Below are 24,571 nucleotides of genomic sequence, written 5' to 3'. Positions count from 1 at the left end.
ATATAATAACAAAAGATGGTCCCATTTTGCAGTGGGGTATAGTACCTTCTACCAGACCACAGCTGAATTTCCATGTCAAACTAAGACTTCGAAATCATTGTTTCTGCCAGGATGCCTGTACAGCAACAGATGCAGCACGAGGAATAAACAGCAAGAATGAGAGATCTGTGTGAGGTCACAGGGCTGTAATCTTATTGCTGTTACGGACATGGTGGGATAGCTCACGTGACTGGAATGCTGCCATGGATGGCTATGTACTTTTTAGGAAAGACAGGCCAGCAAAGAGAGATGGTGGAATTGCTCTTTATGTGAGGGAGCAACTGGAATGTGTTGAGCTCTTTCTTGGGGTGCAGAACAAGTCAACACCTTATGAATAAAGGTTAAGGGGCAGGCCAACATCGGTGATGCTGCTGTGGGTGTTTGCTACAGGCCACCTGATCAGGAAGAGGAAGTCACTGAGGCCTTCTACAGACAGCTGGAGGTACCATCACGCTCACAGGCCCTGGTTCCCATGGGGAACTTCAACCTCCCTGATATCTGCTGGAAAGACAACACAGGTAGGCACACACAGTCCCAGAGGTTCCTGAAGAGCGTTGATGATTTCAGTGGTGCCCAGCGACAGGACAAGGGGCAATGGGCACAGACTGCAGCACAGGCAGTTCCACCTGAATATGAGGAAGAACTTCTTTCCTCTGAGGGTGAGGGAGCACTGGAGCAGGCTGCCCAGAGAGGCTGTGGAGACTCCTGCTCTGCAGACATTCAAAACTCACCTGGACATGATTCTGTGCAACCTACTCGAGCTGAACTTGCATTATCAGTGGGTTGGACTAGATGGTCTCCAGAAGTCCCTTCCAACCCTGGCCATTCTGTGATTCTGTGATCCTGTGATTGTCTGTGTGGGGATTTCCTCATATCAAGAGATGTTTAGGCTTCCAGCACGGTCACTGTAGTCTGCAGATGTATTCATCTGACCAGAGATAAGAGTGAGATTCAGTTGCCTAAACGTTGCTTATTAGTCTTACTTAGATACTGCAAGGGTATCCAGGGCATGCAATCTCCCATAAATCTTGTGTATTTCTGCCAGCTCTTAGCAGACATTTTGGAATCCTGAAGACATCTCAAACAGCAGTAGGTGCCTAAATTTAGGTAGCTTTCTTATTTAGGATGAGCTGGACAGACTTCACGACTCCACTGACAGTATTGGCTGGATGTCCACTGACTACTCAATGCTAGCTCACGTGCAAGCACCTGCATGGAAATACCTGAAGTCAGATACATGATTCTGAAGCTAAATCCCATCCCAATTTTAGATCAGATCAAAACCCAGAGGTCATAGCAAAAACTGCAGCTTAGATTCAGTTTTAAATATGTTGGGGCTCAACAGCAGCTGTGGCTACTGGGTCTGCTTGCTGAAATGCCCTTCTAATTTTGATTGACTTAATCTGCCACCAAAGCTTGCTAGGAGTGGAGCTGAGCTTTGGGGCCCACACTTGACCCTGAACACTAGCAGTGACTGATATTTTTGCTGCTTTTTAGCTTTCATAACACAGTACCTGAGAATCCCATAATCCTTTTTCAACAAAATAGTCTTCAGAGGCACCCTGCAAGAGAGCAAGTACTGTTGTTATCACCATTATTTCCATTTTAGAGAAAAGTGGTCTGCTAAGGGGCCATATTTTTAAGGTATCACCATCACAATAGACACACATAGCCCAAGTGAGATTTTTAAAGCACCTCAGACTCTAATTTTGGATGAAAAATTAGATACTTTTTTCTAAGTGCTTCTGAAAATCCCACTAGGGTCCCATTTTCTGGTTCATTGACTAACTAGCTTATAAATTCTGCTGTGGCTTGTTCAAGGTGACACACAACTTTTGGATGCTACTTCTCCTCTTATTCTTTCCTCAGCTTTCTTTGGTTTTGGTTGCTAATCTTTTTCCTCTCTGACTCCAATCTCAAATTCATTCCTAAGTTCCATCTGACATGAATGCGCACCATGGTGGGACAGTGTCCAGTTTGTCAGTTCATCTGCTGCTTTCATCTACACACAGCAAAACCCAAGGGGCTCTGGCTCATAACCCTGCACTCACCTGGCATTTCTGCTATTAAAAATCTTCCCACAGTCTTAGTATTGTTATTGGGTTATTTATATTTACATTTAAGTTAGCCATTTAAACACATGCAATGAAACAAGTACCACAACCTTTCCAGGTAGCTGCTCTGCCACAACTTCACAGGAAAGGTAAAGAAAAAAGTAAGTTTATTAATATCTAGTGTAAATCTTTGCTGCAAATACAACCAATTCCTGTTTTCTTCTAGCAGCAAGGGACATCGAAAATAATCTATCATTTTTTCCTTTATAACTACTTGTTCCAGACATGGAAACTGTGAAGAACAATTTTTTCTCTTAAGAAAATAAACCCATTTCCTCACAGTTTATATTTTTTAAATGGCTTGTAAGACTTTTATGTCCTCTAAATCTGATTTCTCAATACCTTTTTTAAGTGGCTTTCTCTGTAACAAGCAAGGTTGCTGTTATTGGACACATTCCCCATTTAAAATAGGGGATGAATTTTAAATACCTTAGCTAAATTAGTGGTGCAGTTACAACTGAGCAAAAAAGTGTTCTGAGAGACTCTTTATTTTGATAAAATTCATGTTAAGAAAAGGTTTGAGCTGTTCAACAACAAACTACTTTTAACCTAAAATTATAATACTAAATTGAAGAAGTGAACAAATCCTTTCATTTGCAGACTAATTCAGTTTGCTTTATGACACAGTGACATGCAGATTTGAGAACATGTAATAGAAGATGGCACTAATAAATGAGAAATGTTTTCATCTACCAATTAGATAACAACTTCTCCCAGGTTACGTCAGGCGAGGTTGGCCTGTTGCCTGTAAGTCCAAACATTTTGTACGCTGACAATATACACAGAATGATGAAGCTTTCAAAAAAGAGATCTATTCTGGATGTCAGAAGTGACTAATTTCCTTGGTATCTTGTGCGATTTTCCAAAGCTATAAAAAGTAGTATAGAGGAGAATTAGCTTATAGCTGTGCTTTAATTTCCCTAGCTAGTAAATTCAAGCTCTATCTCCGCATTTCAATATGTTTTATAAGAGGAAGAAGTGAACTTTGTAATTCATCACCCCTCTTTATATGAGTTTAAAATTTAGCTCCTGATCATGGGTGACATAGATAAACAACAATGAAATTAAAAGTAAAAGAGGGGATTGTACTATTTGTAAGAATTGTATCCTTAGAAGAATTATCCAACAAACAAACAAACAAACAAAAAAAAAGAAGCCTGTTGGTTACAAATAGTTTAGAAACCACAATGCAATCCTCATATCCAAAAGAAAAGTAATATACCATATAAACGATAAATGTCCATTGAGAAACTTCTAAGGTCAGTGCAGCCATACAGACAAGACACTAACTAAAGAAAAAAGCATATTCAAAAACTTGCAGGCTTGAAGGACCTGAAAGAGGTTGCAGAGATGCGATTAAGATTGTTTTTGCCACTGCATGAGTAATGTTAACTTGCTTTCTTTGCAGTGGCATGTGAGACAAGGATTAGAGAACATGTGGCTTCTCCAGTGTGAATGATTATTCAGTTCATATTAACTAAACTGCAGATGTGATTTTCTTGGGGAAAAAATTAAAGCCCCAAAAAGTCAGAAAGACAAAACATGATTATTTTCTTTAATGGCAAAAATGTTTCAGAGCAAAATGAGACAAAACTTTCTGCTTTTTGAAAAAAACAAAAGGCAAATGTATTTCACATGATTTCCGGAGCCACTGTGACTGATTCAGATATAGAGATATTGGTGAATAAAGTAATAGATGGCATCACTTTATGGAATGTATTACTTTCAGGAATGAGAAACACTTTATGGAATGTATTACTTTCAGGAATGAGAAAAGAAATATGTTAAGCCTTTTAAACTGATCTTTTAAAAAAATATATGGTATCACATCATTTAATATTAGATATATCCTTTTTTTTTTTTTTTGTCATAAATTGTCATAGGACTTCTGTCCTAAAAATGTACATTTTATCTAGTTTTCTTTAGGCTTTAGAAAAGATTTGTCAACAATTATATTTGAGAAAACAAAAAGGAAAAGTAAACCTTCTGTAACTCATGGGACCTTCCCATTGGGTCTGCTTCTGGGAAAATGCAATGCTACCAGAATAAAATAAATCATATTGCCAGACTCATGCAAGTGCACTTTTAATCAGCATACATTTATTGTTTGCCCTGCTCATTTACATCAAAAAGTATTTCAGAAATTGAGAGTTTTAGATAGTTCAAGGAGAAGGGAGAAAGCAGAATTACCCAGTTTCCTATGGAAACAAGCTTTATGTAAACATGTTTTTCTGCCAGCCCTTCACCTTACTTCACCTTACCACCCCAAAATGAATTCTGAACCAGTTACTGTAGATCTCGTGTGCTATCCTATGCCTCTTACAAGGCTTGTAACTGATTAAGCACTATTAGGTGGAATGGCAAGACTCATTAAAGCCTGAGATCATGTTGCTGTCATGTCGTAGGCACAGAAACATGTATAATTCCAATTTCACTTTTATCTATCGTCCCCAAATGCTATGAGATTTTTGCAAGTACAAAGTGCATGTTATTGCCATTGATATACAGTGGGGCACTCTAGTCAGTATCTGGAATCTACAGAATATGGCCAAAAATTGTTGAACCTGAAAAATATTCTTTGCTTTATGTAAATCATATAGCTTCAGTAACTCCAAAGAATATACAAACTTACATAAAATCGCCTTTGTCAACCAGCTGATCCGTAAGGCTTACCCCATAATCTGTATACATCCTCTAAAGAGTAAAAGACGGCAGCTGACATGCAGAGAAATAGACTAAGCAGTTAATAATTTCTGTTGCTTGACAGATGTTTGCTTCTTATATGTAACATCCAAATAAATAGTAATATAAGTTGCATCTTCTCCAGTATTTTAAATGCAAATGTAAGAAAGATGTATGTTACTTTTGCTGTTCAGAACATCTGACAGTTCTGCAGTATGCCAGCTAAACCCAGCTTATACAGCTGGTTCAGTGAGCATTAATATTCATTAAAAGCAATAATGAAGTGATATTGCCCTGATTTAGAGCACTGACATGAGGCTGGTGGCAACAGTCAAAGCCGGGCCAGAGTGCCCTGTCTTGCTTTTAACTCAAGCGTGTAGCACACCAGCCCACAGCTCATTAGGTCCCGCTGCTAATCTAGTGCTACCCAACGAAAAGCAACAAAGTAGCGGTGAAGTTCCACTTCAGTCCTGATGGCTTTGCACTGTAACACAAAGTTGTGGCTTGCCATGGACTAGGTAAACTGCTCCACTGGCACGCTGGGGCCAAAACTTTTAAATGTCAGTCTTAAATGTGTATTTGAATTATAAGTAAAGAGTCTAATATTCTGTGGTGGTTTTGCATCAGGCAGCTCTGAATAAATCAAGGGACATTTAAAGATTTGTTGGTATATTTTGTCATCCAAAATTAGAAATGGTCTTTCCAGCCATTTCCAAGTACAGCAATCATTATTTAAAAATGGCATTAAAAAGGATATCACACAACTGGAATTAACAAAGGACCTGAAAAGGTCCAAACGGATCTTTTCTATTCAAAGCTGAAAATGAAAGGCAGTTAGGATGACCAATCCTGATTTTATGCAAGAATTTATTATTTACTATGGGCAATCAGAGATGCAAGATGGGAAAAAACAGCATTTAACACTTTTATCAAGCAATGCATGCCAAGAGCAAGAGTTTCTGGTTTGAGCGAAGATGGCTTACACCTCAATTATGTGCATGATACACATAGTTTGCTTCAGAGATGCCCCCCATTCCTTTTCTTGATGGTTTCCATCCTTCCTGCTGGTGAAGAAGCTCCCCAGAGTGCCCACGCTGACTGGTGCTGGCTTGCGGTCAGTACATTCTGCACGAACAGCAGAGACTGCTGAAGACTGGTGCCTGCAGCCAGAGCCCCAGCTATCGCTTAGTGTAATAAACCCAGATTAGCCAAAAGACGAGATGCTTCCTGCATGACTTGGACAGATCTCTGTGGCTATGTTTAAAAGAATAAATTAAACAGCGTGATGGAATGTTTCCAAGCAGAGGAACTTGCCTCTATGTGGCTAAGTTGCTAGAATGACCCAAACTGGCACTTAAATCTCCCAGACTGTCCCTGGAGATGCTTTGTACACCAGCATGGGCTGCTGGCCACTCTCAACAGTCACTTTTGCTGTGAGCACCCTATTCTGGAAGGTAAAAGAACTGAAGTGCAATAAGGTGGGCAGCACTCTGACCTTTGGCCTCCATGTCAAGGAACAGCCCTGCCCAGACGTAACAGCAAGTATAGATGTTTGCATTGGCACCCAGGAGGGCAGGCACAGGTTCTTGGCACTCAGCAAGCAAAGTCCAGCCTTGAGCTGGGCACGCAAACCCTTCTTTGCAAACCAGGGAAGAGTTATCGGCCTGGGACATTGCCAAATCACCCATTTCCCAGCAAAGCCTTGGGCAGCAAGCTAGACATCACTTCTCTATAAGTGTCCTGAATTTCTGCACAAAAGAGTTTAATATCAGCCAGGCCAGTCAATGACAGCAAAGCTCTCTGCCTTGGAGATTAAGTCACAGGCTCCAGACCCAGCTCTCAAGCATGTTTGTTTATTTTATTTACTGGCTGTTTAACATTTAATACATAAACATTGCTTGGGACAAGAACAGGAATCCACAACTCACCCTTTTTAAGCAAATTGCCTGATAACAGTATTAAAGATTTGTGCTTGTTCTTGTGTTTTCTGTCTGGTCCAGTGGTTCTTTAGTTCTTTGCTACACACCAAAAAGGCTTCAATGAAAAAAAAGGGGAAATGTCTGACAGATGCTGGGATCATCTCTAGTTTGGATAGTTTCCTGATGAGTGGTTTTGAACTTCTTCAGCATAAAGAGCTCATGGGGAGGGGATGTTACCTGTCCCCAGGGTGAATTACCCCTAGCACCTGATCCAGGTGGACTACACATTAAGTGATTTCTACTTCTTTTTCCTGTTAATTAATCAGCTAATCTCATAAAAGCCATTGATGCTTTTGTTCTCGTTCCCACAGGTACACCATAGGCATATTCTAAATACCTTGGACTGAGTCTTTCAAGGAAATTCAAAGCAAATTAAAGGGTCCCAATTTGGACTCAGGTAAGACATAGAGTTGCAGGAAGGAGCATTAGCAGGGAAGAACTTTAGGCATCTTTGCAATTTCACCAGTGATAACAAGGCACTTGCAAACCTAAGGATTGCAGATTTTTCCTCCTCAGCTGACATCCTAAATGTTAACTACATTCCTTTTAAAAATTCAGTAGAGAAGTCTATATGTGTTTCTGCCTTAGTTTTTTCTTGTTGCATACAGCTAGCACCATCTCCCTGCTTATGGGTGGGGTTTTAAGAACAGCTACTGAAAACTAGAAAGTTTTTTGTGCTGTTAAAGATATCCTTGGATGCAGTTTTCTTCAAGACTGCTGAAGTCTGACTTGCTGCCGCTAAGTTAGATCAATATCAGCAGAAAGTATCAGCATCAGGGAAACCAAGAATGAAGTTACCTTTGAACCAGGAAGGAAGTAGGCTAGAAAATAAAGCAAAGAACAAAGAAGAATACAGAAGACCAAAGCAAAGAAAGAAGTGGGAGGGACAGCTTTGTCCTACAAAGCGCTAGAAGCTCCATGGTAATTGCTCATTATCATAATGCTTGATTTAAATAGATGGCAAAAAAAATAGTTTCCTGCAAAATTTACCTTTGCGTAGTGCTGCTTAAAGTGGGGTCCTTCATTTCAATTGGAATTCTAAACACTTATTTCAGTGATTGCATTGGAATGACAAATTGAAAGAAATACAAGATTCATAAACCACAATGCATATGCTGGGGATGTTTATGTTGAACTGAGAAAACACAAAGGCAGCACCCTTCCACCAGAGACCACCATCTCAGTACCTCAGTCCTTAGTGCTGGCAAGATGCTGAAAGGGTCTGAAAGCAGATTCCTCCAACTCATTCTGGTTGGTTGACCTAAAAAAGATAACCTGCATAGAAAGTAGATTTTACTGTTTCTTGTTAAAGGATTTGAAATTAAGAGCAAGGGTTAGGCTCTACATTTGCAAAAAAAAATTCAGAAATGTCTCCCATGTGGAAAGTAGCCTGTAAGAATAGTGCTTTGAGGAAAAAATCTCTTCTAAACTAAACCTTGGACCTGTCAGTCCAGTCCTGTTCTAATCTGAAGTTATACTAATATTTTGTAAAATTAAGATGTGCACTTCTCCAAGTTATATTACTTCTGGGATTCTTTCCCCTTTTTAAGTAAGGAAGGATGGAAGACAGTCCATATGATTTAAGCTATTTTACTGGGAATTTTTGACATATTTTGAACATGTTCCAAGTGGCAGTTGAGATATAAATAGCAGAATAAACAAACAGCTGCGCAAGCAAAGTTGAAAAGTCAGACACCAACGGGACTATTGGTTGCTTCTGCAGTACTTTCAGCCTGCCCACATACCAAATGTGGTATCATGTGACAAATTCTTTATTGCCAGCAGCTAGATTTGGGGTTTCTTCATTCCTTACTTACTCATTCTGAAGTATTTTTTCATTATTTTCATTCTGAAAATAGGGAAAATTATATTATATCTACCAGCAATGAAAGTTCCATGGTTTTGGTCAAAAATCCTAGGTTATACCTTGCATTTCACTGTGCTTTTATGGTGTCTTTATAAACATTAGGGCAGCTATATGTTTAGGAATGAAATTCCAGAGGCAAAATAAAATGTTCCTCCCCCTCTAAACCTACTCTTAGTCCAGGTTCTGAAGTGGGAAGATGTCTTTCTTCCAATATTTGTGTGCAAATGATATTTATGACAAAATAATGATCAGGCGTAAGACTCTATGTATATCATATTTGATCATGAATACTACTCATTTTGCACTTCTTCCTGACTATAAGCACAAAGAAATAGACAATCTTGCATAATAAAAATAACTAGAATAATGACAGCATTGTTAGAATGCCAGTCTTTTAATGCTCTCTACAAATGCAAATAAGTTTAAATGTATTTACAGATTGCTGAATAAATACCTGTCTTCACTGGTTTTGAGCTGAGGTTATGTCCTCCAATTCACAGAAGAATTTTTTATTATTATTAAACTGAGTTTAAAACTTATCTTTTTTTAATGGGCTTTAGTGTATGTGACCAAAATGTTTAGATGTGCAACATGTTCCAGAGCTCTGGTGCAGAAGATGATGTATGATTTTTGCCTACAAGGACCAATGCCTCTGCTGAAAGTACTGTGAAGAATTACATTCACTTTCATGCCTCAAAATTAAGCAGAAAATTGAGCTTCCTGCATTTATTTTATTGCCAGTTTCAGTAGTGTAGTAGCAACAGTTGAATGTATTGCACTGGTATTCTGTCACTAAGAGGTTAATGTGTATTTTAAAGACTCACTGCCCAGGCATCGAATTTAAGGTATTCTGAAATTCTTCCCATTTTGACATTATTTACATGGTTTGACTGATCTATTTCAGTAGGAATAGCAATTTGTCCTTTAAATGTGCCAGTCCTTTTCAGAGTCCTTGCAGCTCATTTTCAGACTTGGATGTAGGTCTGCTCTGTTTCGAGTTCTCAGTTTTTAAAACTTTGATCTTTCATTGTTATTTTCTCAAGTGATGGTTGTATTTGTGAATCCTCTAAGTGTGATTGCAGTTTGAAATTGGAGACAGTTAATCTAGGAATACTTATTCTGCTACCATTTAACCACAGTCTCATGGGATGAGCTGAGTGGAAAATATGGGATGCCCAAAACATTTACTATATTAGACAAGAAATTGGAGCCTTTTGAGCTCTTTCCAAGAAGTACTTGTGATGTTTGACCTATCCATTAGTCATATTTGTTCTGTGATCTCTGGAGTATCTTTTGTAGGAGGTGAACTAATAGCCACAAAAGATAGATAGTCAGCTAAAACACTTAAAGGGATAGAGCATATTGAAACAGGTTGGAGCTGCTCTATACTAATAGTCAAAGTAATACACTAATATGCCAATTACCAGCCTCGAGGTGCTGTAGAGGGGCAACACATATCATCATTCCCATCTTATAAATAATGAGATCCAGCTTGCCATGGTCACCCACACAGTATGTGGCAGAGTTAAGAATAAAACAAAGGTCTAAGAAAACATTGCTTGTGATAAGCTAACAACAGCCTCTGTAACAAACTGCTTACTATCTAAATAGTCAAGGTATGGGTGGAGGAGAGAAGGTGAGCTGTGCACTGAAGGGACAGAGCAGAAGCATATGTGAAGTGACTTCCTCAAGGAAATTCAGTGACCAACCCAAACTCAGAGCTTGCCCACACACCATCAGAGTCACGTTCACCCCACCTGTAGGACTTCCATGGGACCGTGTGCAGGGCTGTATTTTCCTGAATGATCCAGCTGACATTTATGGCAATGTATATCCAGGCCACTAGGTATTTTAGAGAACTCTGCTCAGATAGTGGTAGGAAAGAGCTGCAAGAGGTCACCATTATTTTCTTCAAGGTCCTGTAGATGCAATTATTTATACCTAGTCTCTGTGTTAATTAGTGCCTCCATGTCATTGTCAAGAACATTCTTCTCTCCTTAGACAATGCTGTCAGTTAAATTCTCAGGTTCTTCAGATCTATCCATGCCCCTTTTCATATATAGAAATACCTTTACACAACTGCAAAACAACCCCCAAAGCTTTTCTTTGCCAGAACACTTTACAGTGGTTAGGAAACTGCTATCCTGGAGTCTTATTACACGAGTAATTGATTAATTACTCATCTGTCTGTATCTGGCTGTGATCTCTAGATTTAAAAGCACTCAATACAGGGCAATCCAGGTTAAACAAAAGGGTATCCATCCACTACTGAAATATGAATATGCACTTTTTTTTGTGCTTTTCACTCTCTGTATCTGTTTAATCTAGAACATGATTCTTGTATGCAGTCAGTTAGATATGAAAAGAGATTTACATCAAAAATGGACTTTGAGAATTCTTCCTCAGCCTTTACTGGGCAGGATATATCACCAAGAAATGAAATAAACTTCAAGAATAGCTAGTTTTCTTGGGTAACAAAAACTTTGCAGAAAGAAGTGGTATGGACCCTGCTCAGAGCTGTCAGAAGAGTATTCTCTTCTGTGTAGGAATGGTAAGATTAATAGGAAATTGGGACTATTGCTGGCATGTTGCTCCTGGAACCGGTACTAGCAATTGGTAGAATTAAGAAGAAACGCAGTTCTCTTGAAGACTTTTAAATTATTTGAAATATTTTTGTGTCTTTTATATATTGATGTTCACTGTGGTTTTATTCCATTTGCCACAGAAAAGATAATTTATCTTCAAGATGATGTTTCTTATCATAATGGCATATATGTCAGGACTCTTGCTTTGCAGCCAGAAATTAGGTTAAAATTTGTAAATGAAAAAGTTTTTTGTTCTTCATTGCATAATCTGGGTCCTAAATACTGAAAAAAAAGAAACCAACAACCAAAACACTTTGATCTTTTAGTATAAAAATCAGATCAGACAAAGAAAATTATGGTGGACCTCTTTCTCTAATGAAATTATTTCTGTTATCAGACAGAGAAGTATTTCTAGCAGTGTAGATGGCTCCTGACTCTCTGACAGCTCAAACCCATTTATAGAAGTTACCTTTTGCTTAAGACAGGTACAACAGTATGGAGAATCTGACACCTAGTGTAGACTTTTAATGCTTCATGTAGAAGTAGAGAAAAAATCTGAGACTTGCTTATCAAAATACTTTCTAATCTGCTATAATTTACAACATTTATTACTGTGATCTTTTATTTTTGCCTATTCCACCTGAATGTCTGAAGCTCACATATCTGTATGGGGGACAAATTTGACAATGTAATTCATTAAAAAGTAAAGCTAAATATTTTGCTCAAAATAGATGCAGGTCATGTCTGAGAAAGGGAACTTAATGCTTTCTTCTCAGGCTCTAATGTCATAACATTCACGTAATGAGCCACTTTACATAGGGCTTGGATTACACTGGCTGAGAAGAGAATATAATGGTTGACGTGCATATCACTACATTGAACTCTTCAGCTATTATCTGTTCCCATCAAATGCAAATCACCCACCATATTATGATTTTCTGTCTCTCTTTTTCTATATATTGCAGTAAATGGTCTGAGACAGTTTAAGGAATCAGAATTTTGTATTTTATTTCCTTTCACTAATCTTGTGACATAAATTCAGCTCAGCTAAATCAAGCACTCAAACTGAGCTTCTTGTTATGCATGCTGATCTGCTAGTTGTCAGCAACAAGCTGAATGGAAAACAAAACCAGTCCCTCGATATTTGAACACTGGTTATTGTAAATAATTGCAGTAGTGCCATAAAACTACTTCCAGAAAAAATACACATTGAAGGTATGCATGCTGTGCATCAAAAGTGCTTGCACTGCTACTGGAAGACAAACGAAAGACGGAATACATCAATGTGACAAACAAGAAGGAAAGAAGAAATGAGATATAAAGCTCTTACAGTCACATAATTTTTTATATGTAACCTATAACTAGACTTGTCAATAACTAGATTAATAGCAACAACATTTCCAGAAGGAAGCTCTGATAAATTTGAGAAGAAAATGTCACCCTGTGTCTTGTCACTGGCTCAAGTTAATCTGAAGTCCAGAGATGAAATGCATTCTAAAGAAATCTATCGTCTTGTTTCACATAATAGCAGGGCATTTTGTATGACTATAATTTGGTCTCAGTTGACTTGAAAATTGCTCCAGGCCAGCACGAAATGTTTGAAGTTGATAATACAAAATACGCAAATTTTGCAACATCTGTTACTCAATTTGATTGTTTTGCATAGCTCATTTTTCTCCTTTCCCAGGCACTAACATGATCATTCCAGTTCCTAAAACACAATGTACCCTTGCAGGTTATAGCGCCTACTCCACAACAGCTGAGTCAAAGAGTTCATTCAGTTATTTTATTATATTTCAAATAAGGAACAATCTTTAGGAAATAATAGATGAAATAGGCTGTCTCTCCCATCTGTCTGAATAAGTGCAATTCAAAAGTAAAAAAGTGCTAATAAAATAGGAGAATGATACAAAAAGAAAAAAAAAAAAGAGCACTGAAAAGTTGTGAAATAGAGAATGATAGCTTTGTTTTTTGAAGACAGTGAGGGGCTTGAGTGTTTAAAGTGTATAATGTGAAATGAGCCAGATGAAATAATTATTTATCATTGGCTAGCACAGAGCGAATTGTAAATGGAAAGCAATTTTCAATTAACTGGTCATGCTACACTTACCTGAGGTTATGCTGTATAATCAATCATGAAGAAATGTTATTTGCCTACTGTTTATGAGCCAGATGGTTCTAATGTTCATTTTAAAACTAAAATACTATTTAAGGGGGACAGGGATGGGGGGGGGGGGGGCAAAAGCAAAACTTGCCTCCCAATGCAAAAATGAATTAAAAGGAGTTGACATTGTTTATGTGTAATTTCAAAATTATTTCGAAGAGATGGATTATAGCTGTTGGCATCTGACATCAGACAAAATGTGATATTATCCTTCTAAACTAATTCCATCGCTAATTTTATAATCCAAACTATTCACCTCTAGTTATATTACTGCAGGCTATGAAAGTGGAAACAGGTAATTAAGGTGGTATGTAAAGGGATGCATATAGATGATCTGGTATTCCCTTTTCCTATGCTGAAATGTGGCCAACAGTCCCCTAAACTAGCATTTATACGACATCATTTGGTGTCTTTCAGCATGTGCCTTGAAGTGGTTTCTTTCCCAGGGGAACCAAAATTGCACTCCCATTCCACCCTAGACTCCCTTTGCAATGCAGCTACAAGACCCTCCATCACCCAGCTCTCCATGCACCTGGAATTGCACTGAAGATGGCAAGACTATCAGGGACAGCCATACACAAATCTGCTTTGCAGCACCTATTAGACATGGTGCATGGCTGAGACCAGCAAGGGGTCAGACACCATCACTAGCAAAGATGCAAACCAGCTGTACTGTCCTAGGACTGAAATTGATCACACCAAACCAAACCCTGATCCTTCTGTCTCTGCACCTCACCATGCACAGGTGTACTCATACAGAAATATATGTAGCTGCAGGCACAGTATCACACTTACGGTGTAACACAGCAGCAGTAAATGTCTCACTCTGTATCTCCTTCTGAAGAGACCTACCCTAGCACGATAGAATCAAGATTTTTCAGAAGGGATCCATGATTTTGGGTTCCTCTTGAACATAACATGTCACTATGATAAGCTCACTCCTTCCCAAATGCAAAGATAAAGTCACTACAGCACAGGAGTCAATGGCAAATCTCCCTTTATCACTAAAGATGTGTATCAGACCTGATTCCTTCACCATCTCTCAAGCTTCTTTACTATTCACCTTCAAAATTTCTACTTATTGCCTACTTTTCAGTAGTTAAATATATTCTCTGGGTGAACTGTTGTTTTCAACTTGCCCATAAAGCACTCAGGAGCATAGAATGGAATTTATTCTGGTGTTATAGTTACTTAGTGCAAAGAGGTTCTTTTGTCTCCAAAAGAGATCTTGAGGATCTTTTGTAATACAAACAAATATCAATGATATTCATGCCTTGGAATAGCCTGGGTTTCCTGTGTCAAAGCATCCAGTTAAAAATTGATATGTGCGTGAGGAAATGAGAGATGGTGTTCAGGATAATTGAAAACATTCTTAAAATCTAGCTTGCTTAAAAGTAACAAAGTAAATGGATAATTGTATTAAATTGATTTAATAAATACATACATACAACAAGTGATGATATTTGTAAAATATCAAAGGGAATTTCTATTTTCCATGAATACAAATATTCCAAGTAACTTGAAAGGAATCACCCTGTGCTTAATAGTAAGTGTGTGCATAAAGATCTGAGGAACAATTGCATAGTAAGAGACATTATTTTCTGAAGGCAGCAAACATTATTTTAAATACAACAAATCACCCTAGAATTTCAAAGCACTTTATAAAAGCTAGTTAATTATATTACATGTACACTTAACTCGTAATCAGACGGACTCAGAATCTTTTGTAGAAATTAATTTTATCTCCTGAGACCACAGTAAGGTAGGAAATTATTATTGTTCCCTCTCATATTTTGAGGCAAGTCAAAGGAAGTGCCTCTTTTGAGTGATGCTACAGCTCACCTGCTGCCTCCAGCACCCCCGTCTCAAACAGCTCACTGAAAGCAACAGCCTTGCTGCATGCTTTTTGCAGATGGTTGAATTGTTTTTCAGTGACATAAGAAAGCCAGAAACAGCACCCGACAGTCATGACTTTGGATCTATGAGCTAACTAGTAGAAGAGCATTTTCAGTAAAGATTTTTAATTAACAATTTAAGAGATTTCTACACCTTCTTTTGCAGCATCATTATTAAAGTCAGTTTCAGACACTTTTCGGTTGTTAGCAGAGTGTGCAGGAACACCAAGCTCAGCAGAAGGACGGTGCTAACAGACGTAAGATGTGTTACAAAGTTAACTGAACCCTGTGAAACAGAAAAAAGCAATTTTCCAAGTGCTAGGGGGAGAAAGCTATAGCTGCATCCTAATACATCCAGTGGTTAAAGCGCTCCTGCTAGTCAATGCCTTGCTAACTAAATAAGATGCACTAAGTTTACTGACATGGTTATTATGCATCAGATAAATTTATTGCAAAACTTATGCAAAGTTTTCAAAATACTGGTGAAGGTGCAGCTGTCATACAGGTAGTATAGGATACACGCATGAACTGCAAAGTGTTTTGTGTTGTGCTGGAAAAGCTTTTGTGATACAACAAATATCAATTATTTTCTTCTTAACCTTGCCTACCTGTACCAAAGGCATGAGTTGTACACATCAATAGTGTTGTTCACTTGCTTTCTGTGTATTATTGCTCAGCTAGTGGGTAACATGGTAGTAATATGTACCATATAATTTACAGGTAACGTGCCTAGTGCATCAAATCACACAACAGCAGGAGAAATGTGTTATCTGCTAGAACCTGTTCAGTCAGGACTTAAGGATTGCTTTACAGAAACCAACTTGATGAGACCACAAATGTTTCATTCCCCATTTCTCCTTCTGTGCAGTCCTCTATGACTGCCACTAAGAAATACCAGCAGCATTTGGGAGATGAAAGGAAAAGCAGTACCTACACTCCTGATATTCCTGAAAACACTGCTCAATCACTTGCTTATCTTCTGCTGTTAGCTGTCACCACTGCTTCTCCTAGACAACTTCTTAGGGAAAAGGCAGAAAATCTGAGTTGGGTTACCTGATAAAATAGCAGGTTCTTATCTTTTTGCTGCTATCTAAGGTCACAGACAGGAAATATTTTGTAAGAGTTAGCTAGCAATCCTCTCAGGGGTAAGGATTCCCTCCTGAGACTGGATAATGCAGGGGTTTCAGTGGCAGAAGAGGATCTCATCTATGTTCCCTCCCTCATTTTTCTGTCTTCCTAGAATGGAGTCATAAAAATATTTTTGGATGCTTGCAAAAGCCCTTTGAACATTGCTGGGAGCCAATGACTGATATTACCTAAGACTGCAAAGAAGAGAGAAAACATTTCTTGAGCTAGCAATGTTAATCAAATCCCTTTAGAAAATAGCATCTTTGGCTTATGGCCAATGTGTCTGGTGCACAAAGACTATATTGATGACCCAGTCAGATAAGCTTGATTGTCCCAAGCTTGTCACATATCTTTCTCCACTCTTTTTTAAGTGAAACCAACTCTGCAGAATTGGTACACTTTTCCTGCAAATGCACATTTAGATCTATTGAGGCATCATTGATAAATGTAAGAGACTCCCTTTGCTTCTTTTCCTAAGGCATATAAAGCCATGATAGAAAGGATTACATTATTTATAAAAAAAATCAAAAAAGGACTTGGAAAAGATTAAGATCTATAAGACTGTTTTGTATTCTGACCCTCACTAAATTCAATCCTAGCTCTGTTGCAAATTTCTTTTATATGATGAAGAAAGAAATTGTTATTTCTCTTAACTCCTCCTTTCCCAAATACTTCCTGTCAACACTATCAATACAATATTGCCAATGAAAAAAACCTGTCAATATAAGATTAAGTGGGTTTGGTCCAGTATCTGTAATTGTAACCACAGTATGTGTGAAAAATAATGCACATAATGAACACCATATACATGATTGTCATGCAATAAGACCATCATGGACTCAGCCAGCTTAGTTCTATGGTTCACATGGAATGAAGAATTTTCTGAAATCTCTCTGCTATCAAATCATTTACCTGAAATTGAGAGAAATAATTGAAAGGGTGCTGAAGAGTAGAAGCTTATCTTATGTGCATGTACTAACTCATTTAGTTAAATGCATTGATAGTCATGCATAATTATATATAATCTTTATGTATATAAGTGTATATGTATAAGAATATTCAAATAACACATAACTATAAGTAAACATCACCCCTGTATTTTGTGATGGGTATTCCAGTCAGACTATTCTGATATACTGCCTTTCTTAAACTTTCCTCTTTCAATTCAAAAAGGAGAAATGGAATTTCATTCCTTTTCAATTGCACAATTTACTCAGCACTTTTGGTTGCAGAGATGGGATTGGTACTTTGTCAGAGCAGTAATTTAATGCAGACCCACACACAGAAACTCAGACCAACAATACTGTACCAACAATGCAGTGTTCTCTCCTCTTGCAGTGTAACTTCAATTTATGGAAACCTGAAGGCGATTCTGTGGCAGAAGATAAGAAATCATCATGTCCTGAGAGATATTTATAACACTAAAGATATAGGGACAAATCCAAGGTGACCTGAAGAACCTAAAACAGCCATTCAAAGGATTGAGCTATTTAGATCCAAAAATACTGCACTGTAGTCACTTGAGTTGGAAGCATCTACATCCTCTTTGTGGCAACAAGGCAACTGTGTTGAAAGTCTGCAATAGGCCTAACTGAGTATTCTTTGAACTTTACTGGCTACAGTAATTATTCAGTCTTCCTTTTGTAATTCACTTGATTCCTAATGCTGTGGAGAAAACTAGTTTGAGACGTAAAATAAATATTTAATACACAGATACTGTTACTATACTATTTGTATTTAACCTGATAAGCCATATGGTTTATTTATATCAGTCAGCAAGATTCATTCTTCAGCAGAAAAAAGCTTCACAGAATTTCCTGTTTCTATGTCATCTGAGCATCTTGCTCCACAGTTCTTAGAGAAATGTGTGTACATGTACAGAGATCAGCCTGTTATTAGTCAATAAGTTGTTTAGGTAGGATGAATCCGAAAATGTGGCCTATGAGAAAAGGAGACAGATGTATGTATTCATTTCAGGGACTTGATTAAAGAAAGGTGTTACTGCTTTGCTACAGATCCTCCACAACAGAAGACTTGCATAGCAGAAGAGCTGTCCAAACAGTTCTTTCAATACCATCCAAGCCTTTTCATCAATAAAAAGGGCTTTTCAAGGAACTTATATTTCCCTCACCACCTTTCTAATGTTCTCACTGCCTAAACATATCTGTAGTTGGATATAAATTCTCTGCTGTGACTTAACCTTTAACTGGGTTTTCTAGCAAGAGACTTTGTTCCTGCATTTGAGGCCATACAGCTCTCACTAGCTGTGTGCGTGCTTAGGCTCAAGATTCCCAAGTCCCGTGGCTAAAGGGATTTTGTGTCTGGTTCATGTCACTGCTCTTCAGGAGGCTTGAACTTAGACTCATCAGTTAGTCAACTCAACATTTTGCAGGCCTTTCCAAGGTCCTTCCAGGCTGAATCCCTTGTTTGACTCCTCCACCCATTAAAGATGATGCCCTCCAAGACACCCTTTTTTCAGGAGACTTCTTCAGTATCCATACTGAAAACACCACAGAGGTGCAAAGCCAGCTTCTGGTCTGTCACTTCTCATCACATGAAGCGGCAGCTCAGGGCTTGCAAGATAGTTTATCCACACACTTTATTCAGGGGCCAGAAACCCATGGTTTTGGGAAGGAAAGCAGCTCTTCAACTCCTGTACCTTGATCACAAGGATGGAAAGGCAGCCCCGCTTGTCTTTGCACAGATTGGTGCAGACAATGTTGTAGCTATGTCCAAGCCTCCTCTTCCCTCTACAGTGCACTGAATGTTTCTAGGGGAAAACTCAGCACCTTATGGAAATCATGCCCACCTGAGACAACAACTATGGCTATGGAACTCAGCAGGAGAAGGCTCAGATTCAGCTCTCTGCTGGAAAGGTGTTGTCTATTGAGTAAGAATTACTCACAAAAGTGACTATTTTTCAAGGTTAGATGGCACAGCAGATGCTTGTCTGCACCTTCAGTTGAAAAGGCAGATTGTGGGACTTACAAAAAAATTAATGACAGAACAGTTGTGACAACTCCCAAACATAGCCAGGTCCAATATCCACATCCTCTTTGAGTTTTAATGACATCTGGTGTTGTACTTGCAGTCTGAGACTGTAATTAAAATACTTATAAATTGTGCACCTACTTGACTTTGCTTCCAGCCACCAGCCAAACTAGCACCCATGTTCATAAACAGCTGTTTTCAGTGAGCTCTGGTTTTGAATCTCAACAGAAACATATGCAGTGCCACAAAGTCCTTGAGGAGTATCTAGGAGGCGGGTTTTGGCCAGATTATTTTCAGGATGAGTCTACTGTGTGCTGGAAAGAACAGCTTGGTTGTGTGAGGATCTAGCTTTCTTCCCAGGACCTCCAGGCTACCCAATCTGACATCAAAGGTCACCAGTAATAAGACAGCTGGTTTGCAGGATACTGGATGCAGTGGACTGCCTGGAGTTGGTGGGCAGTGGGATAAAGTATGGGCAACAGACTTTGAGGCCACAACACCATCAGGGACTGTAGAAGGATTGTGGACAAGCCAACACAAACCAGTCAAGGGCTAATCATCTATGAAGCCTGCAGGATGCCTATATGATCCTTCTGTCCCACTGAAGTGTCTCATTTTTGCTGTCTATTGACATGTTTTCTAGAGGGATGAGTTTCAGGTGAGGGCTGGCCTAGGAGCTGCATGTTTGAAACCACTCTGGCTGAAGAGAAGTTCAGACTTGGCTCTTCTACTTCCTAGGGGAACACTATCAGCATTATGCTATTAGTTACAGTTAATTATTGCAGAAAGGTTAAACCAGCTTTCTCCAATCTCCTGTCTTAACAACAAAGCTGTGGCTGCTGTGACTGAGCTATCAGAAAGACTTTAAAAATAGTTTACCTGTGTTCAGTGTGCCACAAACTGAACTTCTTAAAGCATTTGGGAAAGACAGGCAGATCCATATTAGATATGAGGCAGGCAAAAATGTGGCTGAGTGTGAAGTCACTTTAAACCCCCTCAAAACACGTAACACTACAGTAGAAGAAAGTATCAGGTGAAGTTCAGAATCTTAGGCACATGAATTTGAAAAGTTTAATCACGTCAGCCTATGATAGAAGACAGCTTTAATGTTTTAATTGCAGATAGCACAGCAGCTTTATTTATAAATCACATGCGGTTCACAAAAGAAATTAAGGCAAAATGCTCTGTGAGGCGCTGACCCTACTGTAAGCCATATATTGTGATTCTTCATTTTTAGCATTGTCTTTATTATCTCTTACGTAAATAGCATTTGCTTGCATAAGGGTCCCAGAGTTTGGCCCGGAATAATACTGTTGTAGACCAAATAACAAGGTTGGATTTCCCTCAAGCAGCAAGATTAAAGATGGAGAATTCACTGAGAAAGAGAGGGAAGAAATACACAAAGAAAGTAATATCAACATTTTATTGGTGCTGAGGTAGCCTTACCTTACTGTGAAATAGTCAGCTGAGATATTTGCAGTTTGTATAGTGATATTTTTCACTTTTATTGAGATTTTAAACAGTAGGAGCAAGGAAATAGCAAGCACTATCATTTACACATCACAGCATATCCAGATTACATAAAGACAGCAGCAAATACTAGAAGTTACAATGTGAGCAGCTGCACAGAACCCAAAAGCTCTGTCAGTCACACCAACACTGCAAGTCGTGCAAGCACCAGAAAAAATGTATTAAAAAGGTGACTGGAAGGAGGGTGTGTGTGATTTAATGCAAGCCTTCTCCTGACAAAGGATAAGGATGCTTGTCAGTAGTGAAAAGTGGATTATTAGGTGATAAAGTGGGTATTGGCAATAGGCTTTACTGGTGAACAGGTGAGAAGTTCAAATCTGTCAATGCTGTCCCCTTCGTACAATGTATGGATTGTGATTTTGGCCATTCAAGATGGGCTAGGCAGGTCTGCTGGCCATTTGAGTGGGTAGGTGCTGCTGTATCTTTTCAGGTGCTAAGGAAGATTTTGCCTGACTGAGTTTATGGTCATGACAGGTTCAGGCACAGATGGGCCCTTGAAGAGACTGAGGATGTTCATTTTATGAGGAAGACAGACATGCTTTTAAAATGGAGGGCAGACATCTGAAAAATTAAGAACCCAATGCTATCTTGCAGCTTGGGCGACTTACTGGAGAAGGAAACTGAAACTAAAAAAAAAAAAAAAAAGCAACCGAATTTTTTTAATTTCTTGCTTGGTTTTGTGTTTTATGCAAAGGAAATGATGTAGTTTATGTTAATTTAGTAAAATTAGTACCCACAGTGTCTAAGCAGTAGGACAAGAATATGCAATTATATTTGACTGCAGAACAAGAACACACACTTGTTTTTCATCTCTTCCTTATGTCAAAGAAACAGCTGCATTTTTTTTTAAATTATTTTATCTTTTTTTTACTGCTAGTGCATTTTTGCTGTTTGGAAAACCAAATAAATGCTTATGAATGAGCCACAACAGAACTTTTTTTTTTCTAGCCTAAGCTACAGAGAATAAATATTTAAATGTTCTTTAGCTTATTAGTAGTAATTCTGGATAAGACAGAACATGAATGGCAAAGTTTAGTTTCAAACTTTACCAGTAAGCACTGCTATGTGTCTATAGCCCCCTCTGTTCCCTCTCCACTCTTTACAAACATCTCTTCATTCAGTTACATCACAAAAAGAGATTGCTTATACATGCAAATATGCATATTGAACAGTTTATAACACAAACACTACATAACAGCTACTGGTTTCTATTTGCAAAGTATAGCTATAGATTAAGGTGGATTTTGTAAAAGAGATATTAGCATTCCATACTTCTAATTCTGAAATAAATAAAATTATAAGGAGTGGATTAATTTTTGAAAGGTTAAGTAGTTCTGGTTTGATTACATGTTTGAAAATCCACACTTAGACTCCTGCTTTTGAAATTGAATTGGAAACTTCTCTAAATTTATACCAATTACTGATTGCTCTTAGACTAGAACTAACACAGAAGTAGTCCTTTTAGTATTTTGGAACATCTGCTTTAGATCCCTAGCTGAATGAAGAAATTATTTGCAGCGAAGATTTAACATGACCAGACTTTCAAATCTCATCGTTTCTCAGTAGCTGTTATCCTATGTTGATCCACTCTTCTAAGAGCAATGACACTAAGAACTCAGACACATTTTAAAGCTCTGGATGTAGTCAGTGGGTTTTGCATAGGGATTATCTGAAGGACTCCAACAGAAAGGGGATCTTCATTGTGCTGGTGAGTGTAGCAAAATGCTGAGTAACTTGCCAACCTACCGAAAAGCATACAGTCCATCACCATCCATGCAGGACAGACCTTTGTGGATTACTCTGCTCACTTCAGATTTCAAGATCAAAAGTACCATCAGTAACCACACCTAGCTGTAGCTGCTTTCATTACTTGTTTTGTTATTGCACTTAATATTGAAAAAAAAAAACAACAACCACCTAGAAATTATTTAGATTGCAAATCTGGCAGGAGAACACTACTCATAGGTGCACTGCCATCTTCTGGGAGAATCTATCCAATTTCTCAGTCAGATGAATTAGTCACTTAGCCCAGTTTCTGTCCAGTGTAGTGAAGATGTTGATTTCCAGCTAGCCAACAGTACAGCTAAAAGCTTTGCATTTTGATTTTATGATCTCTTGATTCAGCACCAAGAAACAATCTTCATCATAAACTACAGCTATGAGCACTAACACATCAGACTGCTTAGGAAGAACTCTGTCATGGCCACAGAAGGCAAGAAATCACTGTAAAACATTCTTTTCAAACAAAGCGTTCAACGTTTTCAACTATTGGCTCTACAATTCCTTCTTCTATCCAATAATCCAAAGGAAAACATAAGAAAGTGGTCAGGTTCCATATGCAGTCAGAGATTCATTATAAGTTTGAGATATATTAGCCGATCTTCACATAATTAAAGAGTTATTTTGTATCTATTTTTTGCCTAATGATGCACACTGACCCTCTGGAGCAGGCTGTTAATAACCTGTTTCATAACATCTTGCATGCTTAGACAGATTAGTTGGATATCAGCTTCATGAAGGGCTACGTGTCTCCAAAAATATTTTAATACTGCTAATAAAAAGTCTGGATGCCTTAAGTGAAAAGCAAACACTCCAGCCTTTTGAAATGTTTTTTTGTTAAAACAATTCTGTTCTTTTTCATAGAAGCATGAGAAAACACTGACCAAAATCTCTTGCAGAAATCACACTAATTTGTAAAATTTTTAAAGCTAAATATATACTATGTCTCCACCACCCTTTACAGTTCACACTGTAGGCCCTGCAGTGTAGAGGTAAGGAAGCAGAAAAGATAAAAATGTCACTCCATTATATTAAGTAGAACAACCTGTTCAATGATCTTAAAATGACTGTTTTATCAAGCCTCAAAAACTTTAAGTAATAATGTATTTTTCTGCTTATATTGGCAAGCCATGGACATGCAGGTTACTACCAGTTATACCCAAGAAAAACAAAAAATACATTTTGTGTAATTCATTTATAATCACCAAACTCACCAGATTTAACTTAACCTCTTTCCATTCTATCTCTTCTTGTCATAGGCTGGAAGTACATCAGACTGAGGAGGTTTAAAAGAATTATCTATTAGCCAGTGCTGAATCTCATTGTTGCAATTTATGCTAATAAGCCATTCCTAAGCCTGTTTATCAGTTAATGTACTCGGACACTCAGTCATTCTACCAGAAACTGCACTCATCAAAATAGATTTTAAAGCAAATGCCTCATCTTGAAATGAAACAGCTGATAAAGGGTGGTAAACTCAGGATGGGATGCAAAGATTTCAGAGAGGTCAGTGACTCCTCCTTTGCCATCACCTTGTCATGGCTCAGGCTCTGACTCACACAGAACAACATTTCATTTGTTTAGTGGTTGGCTGCTGCCAGCTGCTTTTTCCATGTCCCATCTAACTGACCTCTGGTGAAGCTCGGCTGGGGGTCTCTGCCCTGTGCTTTGAGTGCAAAAGTAAACTGCAATCAATTAGGCTAATGAGCTCAAGCGCAATCATGGACCTTCAGATTTTCTGTTGCCAAGAATATCTGATGCTCAGAGAGATGTCAAATAGACATATTTTCAAATCTCTCTTTACTCTGCAACTTAGTT

Source organism: Falco punctatus (assembly GCF_963210335.1).
Source record: "Falco punctatus genome assembly, chromosome: 5".
NCBI lineage: Eukaryota > Metazoa > Chordata > Aves > Falconiformes > Falconidae > Falco > Falco punctatus.
The sequence above is the reverse complement of the archived record's forward strand: the minus strand, read 5'-3'. Positions refer to the sequence as shown.